Here is a 7,732-nt window from a genome sequence, read left to right on the forward strand (position 1 = left end):
AAGTGTCAAGCCATTTGCAAGGCAAGGCGTGTCAATGAACCCAAGTGCTTGTCATAAAGATTTTTCCAAGTATAAACATTTGATAGAACTTGGGAAGGAGAAGAGTATTCAACTCTCATCAGATAACCAACTTTTGTGGGTCCAAAATCTTGTCAGTGGGAAGGAATGATCAGAATCTGGATTAGGGGAAAAAATTAGCTCAAAAATCAAAGTGCTCAGAATCTCTCGAAACCTGAACGACCGCATCCGTCTTGATGATATGATCCCAATGTAACTTGTTTCCTTCAAAACATAGTTCGTATGAGGAATATAGAGCCTGTTGACTGCTTTGCCAAAGAGAGGAATTTTTGAAAGAAAATGTAGTCACTGCATAGTTAGCAGTCTGTACTATTGACGTGGCAAGTGACTGGGCAAAGTCAATAGTGATCAACAACTTATCAAAGTTCGACAAGTGGAATAATATGATTGGTTTGTAAGAGTGGTGACGTGGCTTGATTTTATTGGTTTAGAATGGACCAATGACGAGGTGACATGTGGCAAGCCCGAAGGCTACCACATGTCCCTCCCCAAAGGTCGATTATCGGCGCGCAGTGAAATTTTATGGCAAGCCCGGGGGCTCAAACTTGGGACTTGCGCTATGTAATGGTTTCCATTGATGTCTTAAGTTTAATAATATGACGGTTGGGGGAGGAGGGAGCCAGCCCAACGGGCCAACCTCCTCCCATGTGATCACTCCACATAACCTTCAAACAACAATTAGTAGAACTAGTGGCCAGCGCAACAATGGTAACCATGTTATTTACCACCATAATATGTCCATTGCCATGAATACCAGAGGGTTAAGTCTAACAGTTAGCCAAATTTTGTCATTTAAACACACGAGGTTAGCGATAAAATCAATTAACTGTTAATTAATCTGAGTTTAACGTTAATTAAACTCACAGTTAATTCGGCGGCATGTTTAGCGGACTCTCCAATTTCAGCGCTAACTCCATTTTTAGTGGGACTAATTGGAGTTCCTCCTGTTTTAGAGGAGTTTTACTAGGATAAACTGTTTTTGACCATAACTTGGGCAAAATTCGACCAAATTAGGATAAAAAAAGGTGTTCCTAGATGATTTTTCACATTGAAGCTAGTTTAAGGAGTAATAGAGCATTGTAGACAACACTTTTGCCATCTTGAGCTAATACAGAGGCCCACGCCATGGAATCTGGACCAAGGAGATGTAGCCCAGGAGGGGTGAATTCCTTTATCAAAACACTGTGTTAAGAGGTCATTTTGATGGTTTGATGTACATTTGTTTGCTGTTGTTCAACACTTTATTTTTATGTTATTTTGTTTATGAACTTAACATAACACTTGACAAAATTTACCTGTTTTCATTCACAAACACCATAAGGGATCCTATGCACATGAAGCAATATATAAGCAAGTGTTTTTAATTCTGAAGTTGAAATTAGCACAAAAAAACTAACATTCATTAACATATCAAACACTTAACCCTAGCTCTAGTGAAACTCGATGTGACCACAACTTATGTCCACAACCTTAAGTATCGACTTAGTCTTTTTCTAATGAAACCACCCTACCACCTTCACACATGCTTGAGACGATGATTTCAACTTTCCTACAATTATCAGCAATGGTCATTTACCTCATCGTTAATTGACATATCGGTCTCACCCTATTATCTTAGGCATTCTTTCGTGCTCCAATGACTCTTCACCGAGGAATCCTCATCGATGAATATCATCCAAGATTCTGAGGAGATTCTAATATGGATATGAACATGAATTAGTTCTGATTTCTGTTAAATAACATACTCTCTATAAAGACTTTGGCTCAGAAGAAATACAATTCTCCCCACTTTGTGAGCGTTGATGTCCCGATTAAGAGACATAAAGGGGAATTCTGCTTTTGGTTGATAACACCTATAGATTGTTAGGGTGAGAAGGATTTAAGCAGAAAATAAAGGCTCCCGCTCTGCTTCGATTAAACTTGACCATTTAAATCAATGAAAAAACAAGCAAAGTTTCTGAGAATAAACAAAACAAGAGATACACAGGAAAATTACACTGGGGATTACAAAATACATGTAGGCTATAAATTACTTTGCAAAATTCATTAGCACATGAAATCCATCTTTCCATTACTCAAGAATTGATTAAGTACAATTGGGGCTTCATTCAGATCCTTGAGAATAGGATCATCTGAGCCAAATTTAGCTCAAGGTCAAACTTCAGAGCATCTCAAACTAATTAACAAATTGCTAACAAATCTCATTACATGGCAAGGTTTAAACATTATTCCATCTAACCTACATAACAAAATTCAAATTTTGAGGAACCAATTCCTCTAGTAAATTTCATTGACATTCTAGAGGTCAAAATAGAATTTTGATCAATGCCTATGCATCAACCTTCCATGCTAGATTAAGAAGAGGAATAGGTTCTATCTTTTGTAGAGCATTTGGAACCAAATTCTCAGATAGATTTGATAGAGGATATACTTTGAAAAAGAGGTACAAAACTACAAGACAATGACATCATGACCTTTGGTACATTTGGTTGAAAGGACAACTTCCAGAGAAAGCTAAATGGTACACCCTAGAGAAGGTGGAGGAAAAATTTCCTCACCTCATTCAGTGGAATCTTTTGGGGACCAAAATCCTCCCAAAATGGGGAGGTGTGATTTGTATTGGGTCATCATATTATTTTTCATAAATCTCGATGATTTTAGAGCAGAAAAAGTGGAGGAAGTCATAGGACCATTTTTACAAGCTGATTCTAGTTTGGAAAGTTGGGGTTTGAAACCTTTTGGAAGTAGTTTGAAGCATAAAATGATATTTTTCGAGGTAAAACTTTTTTTCCTACATGCCACACTCTTTAGTGTGCTTTTCTACACACATATACCTTTCCAACAACATAAGAATCACCTCAATTAGACTATACTATGTATGCAAAAGTTATGCCAATTGAAAGTTGACCTTCTTATTTTGACCACCATAATTTGAGAGGATGCCACATTAGTGCCCATTATTCATGGAAAAGGGGCTAGATACATGATCATGATGAATGAAACTCTAGAGGATTCCATATTTTAACTCTAGTTAAGAGCTAAAGGAGTGAAACCTAACTACTAATAGACTATCGGGCTATGTTATAACCGAGCCACTAGGAGGACAAGGGTTCCATTCTATGCAAGTGTATTTTGTTCATAGATGATCAAAGTAGTCGAGAGTGGATAGGGAGAGAGACAACTGCGAGGGTTTATGCACTATAGTAGCCCATGGGTCACATGCCTCACTTTTTTGTATTTGCATCCATTTCCATTTAGAGAAAGAGATCAAAGTGGTCGCACCTTGCGATTGGGTTTTTTGCCGAAAGGGTTTCCCAAGTTATACCTTGTGTTAGTTTTTGATTTGTGAGTTTTATTTCACCATTCTCTATTTTATGCACAATTATAATTTGGATGCATATGCAATGATAGTAATTTATAAATCCATAAATCTAAGGACAAATAAACCCTCATAGTGTAGATTTCAGATTTACAAATATATTTTAGTAGATTTGTTGTGACGAATTGTTCAGTGGAATATCCTTGGCATTTTATGGATAATTTATAAATGACCTTCTATTTGAGTCGAGATTTCTTATATAAATATAGGCCATTCTTTATACCAAAGTGAAGCATTCTTCCATACAAATTTATTTGATGTACTAGGATCATGTTGTGATATTAGATAAGTTACAATGCATTTTGGGCCTATTGTGGTTATATCTTTGCTTCTTTCACCCAATTAATTTGTAGAATGAAAAGAGAACAAAATGAGGCCTCAATGTCCTCTTCTTTCCTTGTAAGTGCATCCACCACCACATCTTATTCCCCTTTTTTTATAGATAATTACAAAGTCATAATGTAGAATATTTTGACCATTTTTTCAGTTTTAATGGAGATAGTTGTTGTTCTAAGATGTACTCCAAGTATCACAATCTGTATTTACCTTAAAGTGTCTTTTTATTAGATAATGATACCATTGCTTAACCACATATATAATTGCCAACATGTCCTCATAAATGGTTTTGAGTAATTTCATTTAATGGGCCTTCTTTCTTCCATTAAAGATACACTAATTCCATGCCTCAAGGCATCATAATCCAAAATAAAGTTATTTGAAGTGAAGTGTGACAAAGACAAGAGTGCTACACATGACCATATTAAGTTTCTCAAAGGATTGGGTTGATTCTTTAGTCCAAAAAAACCATTACTTTTAGTAATTTTGTTATAGGAACTATTGTTCAACTATAGTTCTTGATAAACTTGCGATAATAGCCCATCCATTCTAAGAATTCTCTAATAATTTTAAGTGTTATAAGAGGCGGTCATTCCATCATAGTTTTAATTTTGCTATGATCCACCTTAACATCCTGTTGTAGCGGCTACAACCGCCCTCCAAATTTTTTCCTTTGCTTCGTTTTGGAGCCTCCCTCCTCGAGATCGTCGCAACTATCCTGCACTGATCAGGTGCTTGTGTTTATATGTCGTTCAACAGGTTGTGTTCGACTCACTTGTCCTGTCGGCCAACCACAAGCACACCCAACACTTGGTTCACATCTGGTCAATCAGTTGCCAGACAAAACTGCGCAAACTTGGAGGACAACTTCTCTTCCCCTCAGGAATTGCGTAGAGAAGCCCAACAGTTGCCCTGCACTCAAAAATTGCACAAAGTAGGCCAGACTAGTTGCAGTGCCCTCCGAAAATGTGCAGAATTGACTCAACTACACTTCTCTCCAGAAATGCGCATAGCAGCCCAGATCAGCTACAATGTTCTCCAGAATTGCGTAGAACTGGCCAGCTGCACTATTCTCCAAAAATGCGCAGAGTAGCCCAACATCATTGCTCTAGAAAATTGCACAAAGCTGGCCAGTGAACCAAGGCCTCTCAGTCAAGAAACAACACATAAATTTTCCCTCAATTGCTGTCTGTTGCATGTGCCTGCAGGTTGCTCGATTCCCTCCAGAATTGCACAATCCTTCTTTGCATGCCGGGCAACTTTTTGTGAAAGAAAAAAGTGAAAAAGAATCCCTAGATTTTAGGGATCTATTTTTAGCAGCAGTAGTTACATGTAAAGTCATTTTTAGAAACTCCCCGCTAAATGTCACTTTTTCCTATATTTATGGCATGCGCATCATAAACCCTAATTTCACCAAATCTATTTAAACAACACCTCATAGCTCATTCTTCACATTTGATCTTGGAGCTTTGACATTCCCGAGGCATCTAGGAACTTTCGGCACAGTCGGTGCAAATTTTCTAGGTAAGTTTTGCTTTTCATGCCTTTTGTCATTTTTTTCTGTCGCTTTTTAGTTTTCAGCTTGTATGAGGGTTGTTTCCTTAGTTTTATTGAACGGCTGCTGGCGTTTCAATGTATTTTATCTTGTATAAGTGTTGTTCAAGTTTTGAATTACCTTTCCTTAGTGTCACACACATAACATTGTTTCTGCACTCATAGTCGACGTTTCAACGACTCGCTTCATGAGCTTCTTGGTTTTTTCATTTGACAAATTTCTGCACTTGCTTGAATCACATGCGTATTTATTTCAGTGAGATCTGCACCAGATTCACACACACAGTCACTCCTTCATGTTTTCAGGTTTCCATTGGGCAGATCCGGACTGGCTTGGTCTGGATCTTGTCTCCCCCAACATGCTTTGTGCATTCTTGGCAGTCAAGGGAATTGCACAGAGGCTGCCCACACTGTCCCCTGGCTGTGATTTGCGCAATCCTGGGAGGCAGTTCCTAGTCCTTCCCACTTCAATTGCGCAATGCGCAGTTCCAGCTAGCGACACAACCTGACTGTTCTGCACATTGCACAGTTTTAGTCAGCAGTCAACCTCGCTGGATTGCGCATTGCGCAGATCCAGCGAGTAGTCAGCCTCACTAGTAGCTGGGACTGCACAATGCATAGTTCCAACTAACAGTCTCCCAGCATCTCGAAGTCAATGCTGCGCAATCTTGCCCAATAGTCACTAGTTTGTTGCCTAAATGTTTCTCGAAGTTGTTTGATGTTTTTAGTCGACATTGTCTCGCCATGAGTGTCTTATTTGTCTCTAGGTACCACAGGTTTTTGAGCATCTTCTCAGCAGTACAGGTATCATGGCCTCCAAGAGAGATGGATCAAAAGACATAGTTGAAAGCAATACTAGGGATGTGGTTGAACATGGGTCTATGAGCTTGCCCGTGTACACAAACACACACCTGTTCATCAAGAAAGACATCAAGATCACATGGCAAGACATCAACACCATTTTATCAGGAAGCTTTGAGGAGAATATGGAGGATCAATAGGTTTATGTGAACATCCATAAGTCAGGATTATACAAGGTTGCATGTAGGTTTCCCGTGTTCCCTTGCGTAGATGTGATCCACTAGATTGTCTCACACACTGATCTTGAGACAATGATACTGAGCAGTGTCAGTGGAGCAAGGCTTGCTTCCTTTAGGATGGAAGATTATCAGGAGATATATCATTTTCCATTGCTAGTGAGCAAGATGGATGCACCATTCTACACTCCCAACAACAACACGAACACAAGAGACATCTTGAAGCATTGGGTAAAGGAGCCAACAAAGTTCAAGATGATACCCAACTAGATATACAAGACGAAGACACTTAGGAAGGCATACCAATTCTTGGTCATCTTTGCATGCCGCTTGTATGGCCAAGGGAGTATGGAGAGCTTACCGCAAAGTTGGGTTGCTATGTTGGACCAGCTGGTAAGTGAAGGAAAATCATTCAACTAGTCCGACATGTTGGCTCTCCAGTTGAAAATGCATCTATCCAATGCTCGGAGCCCACCCAAGGATCAACAAGCAAAATTCTTCATGTCTGCCTACTTGCTCAATGCAATATGTGCTCGTCAACAATTTCTTGGCATGGGTTGGTCATGGACACCTTCAAAGAGTGTTGTGAACGTATATTGCAAGTTGCTCTCAGATTCCAGCTACCGAGGAGTCATGTCTAGAACATCTGACCATTTCATCGCCCCTCTGTACATGATGATCTTTGAACAAGATCCACCCTACATGTCCCAGGTAGCAATAGAGGTGTTATTGAACATTGCAAATTGGTACACCTCACCCGAGGGTAGCTTCATCAGGATGTAAAACACGGAGAAAGATCCACATGTGTTGCCAAGGTTTTCCACGCACAAGTTGATCATGAAGGAGGTTACTACCACATCTCGACAGGGTTATCAGCTGGATTGCACAAGAAGAAGAAGACACCAAGGCTTCTGCTTCCTATGCAAATTGGGTTGTACGCGATCAGGAGTTTGAAAGAAGCGGATGTCGAGGTGGTTGACTTCACGAAGTTTAAGTTCAACACCAAGAGTTTCAATCTGTATGACCCATATGGTTTATACAGGGACCACTGTGCGAGAGTATACTATTCTTGGATCCACAGGGCATGTCATTGGCCAGATTTAAAAACATGGAGATATTATTATAACTCCTCTAGGCTCAATGAACCGGTCAACATTATAGTAGAGTGGCTAGCAACACTCAAGGAAACAACAACAACAAAAACAAGAAGCAACAAACATGTGCAAGACAAAGGCAAGAGGAAGATTGTCGAAAGCACATAGACGGAGCAAATCTACAAGTTTAAGGAAGACCCACTTGTGGAAAAGGTAGCTTTGCAGATAGGTGCAAAGAGGCAACAACACGACAG

Source organism: Pinus tabuliformis, chromosome 6 (genome assembly GCF_031772625.1).
Source record: "Pinus tabuliformis cultivar Carrire ecotype Pingquan chromosome 6, CPIR1, whole genome shotgun sequence".
Taxonomy (NCBI): Eukaryota; Viridiplantae; Streptophyta; class Pinopsida; order Pinales; family Pinaceae; genus Pinus; species Pinus tabuliformis.